At 45.1% G+C, this 8931-nt stretch overlaps 1 pseudogene; it reads right to left on the bottom strand.

Moving 5' to 3' along the window:
* Positions 1–485: 485 nt before the first annotated feature.
* Positions 486–8931, bottom strand: part of LOC116893488 — a 28780-nt pseudogene continuing 20334 nt past the window's right edge.

Genomic DNA, 8931 nt, shown 5'->3' with positions numbered 1-8931 from the left:
TGAGTCTCCTCAGAAAACAAGCCTCTCCTCCCACCCACAGCTGCTTTAAGTGCCCGTCAAATCAGAGCCAGAATTATAAATAGTTACAGCTTTATAATGCTTGACAACACATATACTATAGTATTTACAGTACCATAAATGCTTCTGTTCTCTGGTTAAGCAATACCTGAGATGGAACAGCGTTCTGTGTTTGCCAAGGGAGTGGGGCCAATGGCCAGGACATGCAGGATATAAGGGCGTGAGTTGACATGTTGTGGGGGCTTCGACCAGTCTGCAGGGTCCAGCTCCTCCAGGAACTGGAGGGCTGGAGTGAGAAGCTTGCCAAGGCAGATATACTGACTAAAGTTGGACTCTCCCCATCCTTAGGTCTGGGTTACTTTCAGCTCAGCCACAAGTACTGAGTCCTCTCAGGGTAGACAGATGTTTCAGAGTCCTTGTCCTGACCTGGGAGCCCAGGCTGCCCTAGCAGCAAACTATCCACTTTCTCAGCCAAAGCGCTCCTGAACCAGCAGCATCAGTTTCTTCTTGCCTTTGTATATCTGTTTGAGGTTGTCAATGAATTGGGCAAATTGCAAATGGCCATCCTGGTGCAGTAGGAATGTCTCACGAGCCTTGCTCAGAAACTCAATGAACTCTCCATAGTGGTGGGGACTGATGTGTGTCAGACGGGAATGTTTGATATTGATGTAGGCATTGGTGGTTGCATCCAGTAGCTGGTGCAGTGGAGCTTTGTCTGTTGACATGAGCTTTCCAGAGCTGCGGCAGCCTGAGATGCCAGCCAGGCCTGATGCAGTCATTGTGCACCATGCAGGATAACAGAAAGCACTGTGGCGCAGTGCACACTTTTCACCACCAGGAGGATGAGAGCTGCTAGTTCATTCTTGCCCAGAGAGTGGCTGAGAGCACAAGCCCAGAGCACATCACTGAGGCTGGATGGGTGTCCTGGTTGTAGGCCAGGTTAAGATGGCTCATGGCCAGTGAGGCCAGCTTGAAGGCACATAGCAGGTAGCCACGGAGCTCCATGTAGCCGGCAATGGTGAACAGCTGTGAATGAGTCATGCCACCAGCAGCAGCATCTATGGCAATCTGGTAGGCTGCCTCAAAGACAATTTGGTCTTTCTTACAAAGTGTAAGAGCTGATAAGGCACAGCTCTGTTGATCCTTCATAGCACACTGTAGGGCCAGTGTGTGAGCACAGCTAGCCAGTTCCTCCTGCTGTGGGTAGTCAAGACTGAGGGGCAGGATAATGGTATGGGATACAGCTGTGGCAGCCACAATACTTGTAGCCTCGGTTGGGGTGAAGAGTGTGTACCAGCTCTGCAAGATGCTCACCAAGGCCCGCACACCCACTTCTGTAGCACAAGTAACCAGCCATCGAACCATCTCTCCGCACCTCCGATTAAAGGTTGATAAGGTCATGTGCATCACCTGTAACCCCAGCTCCAGGGCTACGTTGAGCAGAGTGCTATCTGTACTGCTGTCTGTGGGAGTAGCAATCTTGAATGCATTTTGAGCTTTGGCAGCAGTCAGCATGGTGGAGGCCAGTTCACACTGCTGTGATTCCAAATGCCCGAGAGTGAGCCATAGAGGATAGTGGCTGGGCACCACCAGGTAACCTCATGGCATGTAAGACTAACTTATAAGACAGGTCTGGATCATGAGGCAGCAGAGTTGAGAACAAATACTTTGCAAAGGTGTGCATGGGAACAGTCTCGCGGTGGATAACTTCTCCTAGACTGCTGAAGGGGCCTCCTTCCAGCAGTAAGATGCACTGTTTTCCCAGTGTCTGAACTAGCTCCTCATCCAGCTGCAGCTCATGGAGTTGGCTTAGGAGATGCTCCTCATTATGGCACACCTTGTCCTGTGCATAGAGGCCTTCAGGCATCACCCTCTGTTGACCCATGCCCATGATGGCGACTTCCAGGGTCAATGACAGGTACAACTCATTGCTGCTTGGGCAGCCAGAAGTCACAGGTACGTGCTAGTAGACAGGAACTCTGCTTTCATTCACATCTGACATCTCCATGTAGCTGTCATCGTTCAGGCGGCAGGCCTCAGTCAAAGTGAGAAACAGGCAGCCAATGGGATCCAGGGGATGGCCCACCCAGCCCTCCAGGTTTGTGATTGTTGTTGTTCCTCTCTGCAACAACTCTTTCTTCTGATGTTTGTAGATCTCCAGCTGCCGCTGCTGCTGCAACCTCAGAGTATTAATGATGGCCACCGTGAGTCTGGGAGCTTCTTTTGGATACCCATGACCCAAGCACAGGCTGTAGGCACATGCTCTAGCCACAGTGGCTGGCCATGGGAATTAAAGAGTAGCCGCTCATTTTCCCCCTGGCAGGCAGGAGCTGTATAGGTATCACTGCTGATTATACGCTGTAAGTGGCTGTCCTGCCAATGTAACTCACGACCTTCAATGGCTCTAGTGAAGACTGTTCGTCTTGGTCTGGATAAAGAGTCTGGGCTGTGGCTGGCACTCTGGGAAAGTGCATTGGTAATGCTGGGCAGTTCGTGCCCATAGTTCCCGTCCTCCAGGGGACAGATATCCAGGTTGCTTCACTTCTGCAGCTGCTAAAGCCAACAAGATTTTTCTTCCAGTTTGCAGTGTGGATTTAAAATTATACACACCCATAAAGCCCCTAGCTCATCCCAGAGCTGCCTGCACTTGTCTGTCATGCTTGTTCCTTGCTGCCTCCAGAGGTGAGGCGTGGATCAGCCATAAATTGTTCAGTGATAAGTGTCAGCATCCTGGCTCCGTTGGAATCTCTCATCCGAAGCATCTCTCGAACCTCGGCAAACATTGAATTGAGCTGTTTCCCAGAGCCATAGTAGCCCCCGCTGAGAGAGAAAAAACTTCACTTGTTCTTTCACCTGTTCTTCATCCAGTGCCAACAGTTCTCATCATTGATGCTGGCCCCAGCTGTGGGGTCAGGAGCGCAATTCACTTGGTTGATTTCTGGAGCTGGAGGACAGAATCTGCCTGCCAGCTTTGGTAGGAAGAACTTCAGTGGTGTAAAGGATTAAATATTGAGTAAACTTGAAGCTGGTCCCTGTTCATATCGGAAAAGGGTTTCGAGATAGGAAGACGAAGTTTGACTTGGTCTGGTTTCGGATCCTGTAGAGAGAGAGTGCTACCACATGAGCACAGTAGAATATGTCCTTATTTCCACAGCCACAGCTCACAGAAGTGATTTTGCATCGATCAAAACTGATCACAACTTTGTAAGTCACTGCTGATTCAGAAGCAGTGGCTGGTTCGGTTACTGTGCCACTCAGATGGAAGCCGACTTGCCCCACGTTCTCCACGGAGCCGCTGTCCAGCAGACGGATGCCCCAGTAGAACGGCAGCCCTTCGCCGCCGCCGCCGCCGCCGCCGCTCGCTGCGCCAGTCCCAGCGCCCAGCCGGGGTGAAGCGCCCACCCCAGCGGCCCCGGGGGGTGGAGCCGGCCGGAGCGGCGGGCGGTCCCTCCTTGACCGGCGAAACCCCCGCCGCGCCCGCAGCCGTGCGGGGGCCCTGGCCGCCCCAGTACTGAAGCTGGAGTACATGCAGATCTCCTGCTCATTCCGGGGAAAGGACCAGTAGACCTTGCGGCGCTGCACCGGCTCTGGGATCCGCTCGAAACGCTCCTTCACCCGCTACTACCGCCACCGTCTTGGCGGCGCAGTCCAGCAAGGACCTGGCTGCAGGTGGGGGTGGGCCCTGGGGCCAGGCCGCTGTGCTGCCGCCTCCCACCTCCGCCGGCCGCCCCGGGAGTTCTGCGGGGCGAGTGCGGGCTGGCCAAGAGCACAGCCTCTGGCAGGAGAGATCGGCGGCGGCGAAAAGCAGCTCCTCTAGCCCCCTCTGTCCGCCATTGCTGGGACCGACTGACAGATTGAGGTGGAGGCGGCTGCCGGGCTGCGGCTCTGAGACCCTGGCCGAGGTCACGCGCGCCCAGCGAAGCGCCCAAAAGCGCAAAGGTGGGAGGGGCGGGGCGAACGAACCCAGGAGCCCGCTGGCCTGTGTGGGGGCCAGGGCTGTTTTCAGGTGCTCAAAAAAAACCAAGGGCTGGCGCTGGTTGGCCCCACATAAGTATTTTTTTTTTTTTTTAACTTACTCTTAAGAGCTTATGAGTGTAGCTTTTCAAAGACAAAGAATTTATGTTTATCCTTCAAAATCCTAATTTTAAATTGTAGCTCCTTTAGTTTCAAATTAAACTTTTAATCATGGGTGCAGTCCATCAAGAGACTTTTGAGTTTTTTAATCCTGAGTTTTGGCACAGTACAGAAACCAAAATAGTCACCCCAGGGGGTTAAAAAAGAACAATGTTAATTCTAATCTGCCAAGGATGTTGTCCAGTAAAACAAATATTAGTGGACAGCATTGACTTTGATAAGTTCATAGGTGGCAGTCCTTTATAAGTGGAAGGGATACAAGTTCCTCTTTCCAGAGACAAGAAGAAAAAATCTGTGTTCAAGGAAAAATATTTAGGCCCAAGGACAGAGCCACAAATTTTCATTATAATAAGGCAAGACCATATAAAAACTCTTGCTTTGAGTGTATTCCCATTTTAACAAGGAAGACATATGCCGTTTCTTATGTAAGTTATTTAGCACCTTCATTTGAGCATTTAGCAAAGATATAAGCAGTTAGACATACATCTTACATGAATTATTATTAATCTAATTAGCCCTTCATAACATTAAATTTTCTATCATAAAAGATCCTTACCTATCTAAGATATTACAGTCTTCTTTTCATATTCTTAGTCTAAAAGTTACAGCAGCCATCTAGGAGAGGCTAGCAGGTAGACTTCCTGTAGGTGACCCACTATTTTTACAAGGCCTACAATGGATGAGCTCATTTACAAGGATTCAAAGGGACTTCACCTCAGCATTGCTTCTTACTGCCGATATGACTTTCCTGTTGATAAGATTTCAAGATCAACACATAAATATGAACGTCTGCGAACACAATGTTAACAGTCAGTCGATTCTAGATAATTCCTGGATTTGAGTCAATTAATTTTAGAAAGGGAGTCTTAGGTGATAGTCTTAGCTGCTTTGTTAGAAAGATCTGATAAATTTGAAATCAATAATAGAATAAGCCCACTCCTCATAATAGTAAGAAAATTTTGCAAAATAAGAAATACAATGAGATTTCATAATTAACCAAAAAGGGAAAGAGACTTGGGAAAAGCTTGTGTTCAAGGAAAAATATTTAGGTCCAAGGATAAAGCCACCACAGCTTTACACTATTGCAAGGCAAGATCATGGAAAAACCGTTGCTTTGAGCTGACAATGACCATATAGAAAGAAACAGTGCTTTGAACTTAATATCAAAACCTGTTTGTAACTGCCATTTTATGTAAAATTTTATCCTTGGCGTAATTTTCTAAAGAACTTTTTATCTTAAAAGGGTATAAAAAGGACAGAGAAAGACATGAAATTTTTGGTAGGATGATTTGACTTAGGGAGCTCTATCCCACCCATCCATCTATCCATGCAAATGGAAATGACTATTTATCTATATGATGTGTGTATGTATATATGTAAGCATGAAGGAATACTTATGGAATTGATTGTGAGGGATAGTAAGGCCCAGAGAGAGAGTGAGTGTATGAGTGTGTATGTGTCTCTGCATATTTGCCTACATAAAGCATTTTGATACTTTTCCTTTCCTTCCTCTCTGGTTCAAAATAAGTTAACCGAGCATGCTGGCCAAAAAAGAAACACTAACAATAAATCCTTTACTGAATTCTGATTAGTAAATAGTATGTGTTGATTTCCATATATTAGTACTTTTAAAGCACAAGTAAAAGAATGTTCAGTTTTTAGCACATAACAGTAATAAAAAGTTAAATTTTCAGTATATAATGAAGAAAAGACAGTAATAAGCACTTTAATTTTGGGCACTTAATAAAGCACAGAAAAATAATATAAAGTTTCAACAATTAATAAAACACAGATTTATCAACAAAAAAGAAGCCAACAGTTTTAATCCACAGAATGAGAAAAAGACTCTTAAGTCTACAGAAGCAATAAGTAAGGATTCAGCTAGCTAGAGAGCTAGAAGAGCAGCAATTATCTATCTGTACTTCTATGTCCTAAACTGTGTCCTGCTTCAATCCATTCTAGGATGGGCTGGCTACCAGCTTAAAAAGGATTGCACATTCTCAACTATGAAAGAACGTCTGGGGGAATCACAATCCCTAAACTCAAGCTCTACTATAGAGTAATGGTTATAAAAACTGCATCATATTGGTAGAAAGAAAAGAAAGTAGATCAACGGAATAGAATTGAAGACCCAGGAATTAACACATGCACATATAGTCACTTCATGTTTGACAAAGCTAAAACCAGCCAGTGGAGACAGCATTTTCAGCAAAATGGTGCTAGTTCAACTGGCAATCAGCATGTTGAAGAATACAAGTTAATCCATTCTGATCTCCATGTACAAAGCTCAAGTCCAAGTGGATCAAGGATCTCCACATAAAACCAGATATAGTGAATCTAATAGAAGAGAACGTGGGGAATAGCCTTGAACACATGGACTCAGTGGAAAATTTTCTGGACAGAACACCAATGGCTTATACTCTAAGATGAACAATTAATAAATGGTACTTCATCAAATTGAAAAGGTCGTGTAAGGCAAATGACACTGTCAATAAGACAAAATGGCAGCCAACAGACTGGAAAAAGGTATTTACCAATCCTACATCTAAAAGAGGGCTACTATCCAATAAATGTAAAGAATTCAAGAAGTTAGACCACAGAAACCAAATAACCCAATTAAAAATGTGGTACAATATCAACCAACCGGACAGAGCTCACACAGACTAAACCACCATCCCAAGAGAACATAGGGATGGACCTATGGCTCCATCCACATATGTGGCAGAGGATAGCCATGTTGGGCCTCGATCAGAGGAGAGGCCCTTGGTCATGTCAAGGCTTTATGCCCCAGTGTAGGAGAATGTCAGGGTGGGAAGTTGGGAAGGAGAGGTTGGGTGGGAATACCGTGGAAGAAGCATGGGTTGGGGGATAGAAGAGAGGGTTTCTGGGGGAGAAACTGTAAAAGGGGATAACATTTAAATAGAAGAAAAAAAGAAAGAAAATAAAGAATGGGCATACAAGCCAAACAAAGTATTCTCAATTTAGGAGTGAGAACTACCTAAAGAAATTTTGAACATCCTTAACCACCAGGAAAATGCAAATCCTAATGACCCTGAGATTCCACAACATATGTGTAAGCATGGCTAAGATAAAAAACTCAGGTGACAGCAGTTACTGTTGAGGATGTGGAGAAAGAGGAGCAGTCCTCCATTCTACATTGAATTGCAAACTGGTACAACAACCCTGGAAATCAGTCTGATGGTTCCTCAGAAAATTGTACATAGTACTGAGGATCCAGCTATATCAATCCTGGGTATATACTCAAAATATGCTTCAAGGAAGATAGCTGACCACCCAGGAATGCAGTCATCCTGAGACCACAGGTTTGACTGCTACCTCTGCACACCTCTGCCCATATCCCTGGTCCAAGGAGAAACTGCACAGTGCTTCTAGACAGAGGGATATAGGAAGAGACAGCCACCAGGACATGTGTTTCTTGTCTGCCCCAGGACCGAACTAAACCATACAAACAGCTCCCTGCACCCAAATCCCATGGGGGAGAGAGAGCTGGACTCTCAGAAGTGTGGATACTCCTGAGAAGTCAGAAGAGACTACCATCTACCCACAGTCCAGACCCAAGAGGGAGTTGCATATTGCCAACTGTGCCTGCTGGGTGGAAGGACCTACGGGCAATCAAGGAAGGACCCTTTAATTCCTGCTCCTCTTTAGAGCTGGAAAACAGTCTCCAGGAGTGCTGACATACCTTAAATCAGAACAACTTTTCTCAGGAAAGAGTGCAAGAAAACAGGAAAACAGTTTTACAGGAGTGCTGACACAGATGGCTACAGCAGGTCAGAAATACCAAGATAAGCAAACATCAGAGACAATCCAATGGCTAGAAGCAAGCACAGAAAACTAAGGAACAGAAACTGAAACTACTTGGCATCATCAGAGCCAAGTTCTCTCACCAAAGAAAATACTGGATATCTAAACACACCAGAAAAACAAGATTTAGATTTAAAATCACATTTTTTATAATGATGGAGGACTTTAAGAAAGACATAAAGAACCCCCTTAAAGAAATTCTAGAAAACACAAATAAACAAGTAGAAGCCCTTAGAGAGAAAACACAAAAGTCTCTGAAAGAATTACAGGAAAACATAAGCAAACAGGTGAAGGAATTGAACAAAACCATTCAGGATTTGAAAATGGAAATAGAAACAATAAAGAAAGCACAAAGGGAAACAACCCTGGATATAGAAAACCTAAGGAAGAAAGCAAGGAGTCGTAGATACAAGCATCACCAACAGAATACAAGAGATAGAAGAGAGAATCTCAGGGGCAGAAGATACCATAGAAAACAATGACACGACTGTCAAAGATAATGTAAAATGCAAAAAGCTTCTAGCCCAAAACTTACAGAAATTCCAGGACATAATGAGATCAAATCTAAGGATAATAGGTATAGAAAAGAGTGAAGTCTCCCAACGTAAAGGGCCAGTAAATATATTCAACAAAATTATAGAAGAAAACTTCCCTAACCTAAAGAAAGAGATGCCCATAAAAATATAAGAAATCTACAGAACTCCGAATAGATTGGACCAGAAGAGAAATTCCTCCTGTCACATAAGAGTTAAAACACCAAATGCAGGCTGAAGAGATAGCTCAGTGGTAAAGAGCACCGACTGCTCTTCCAGATGTCTTGAGTTCAAATCCCAGCATCCACAGGGTGGCTCACAACCATCTGTAATGAGATCCGATGCCCTCTTCTGGTGTGTCTGAAGAAAGCAGACAGTGTACATATATATACCATAAATGAATAAATAAATTTTTAGAAAA

This window comes from Rattus rattus, chromosome 2 (genome assembly GCF_011064425.1).
Source record: "Rattus rattus isolate New Zealand chromosome 2, Rrattus_CSIRO_v1, whole genome shotgun sequence".
Classification (NCBI taxonomy): domain Eukaryota; kingdom Metazoa; phylum Chordata; class Mammalia; order Rodentia; family Muridae; genus Rattus; species Rattus rattus.
This window is presented reverse-complemented; position numbering and strand designations above follow the sequence as displayed.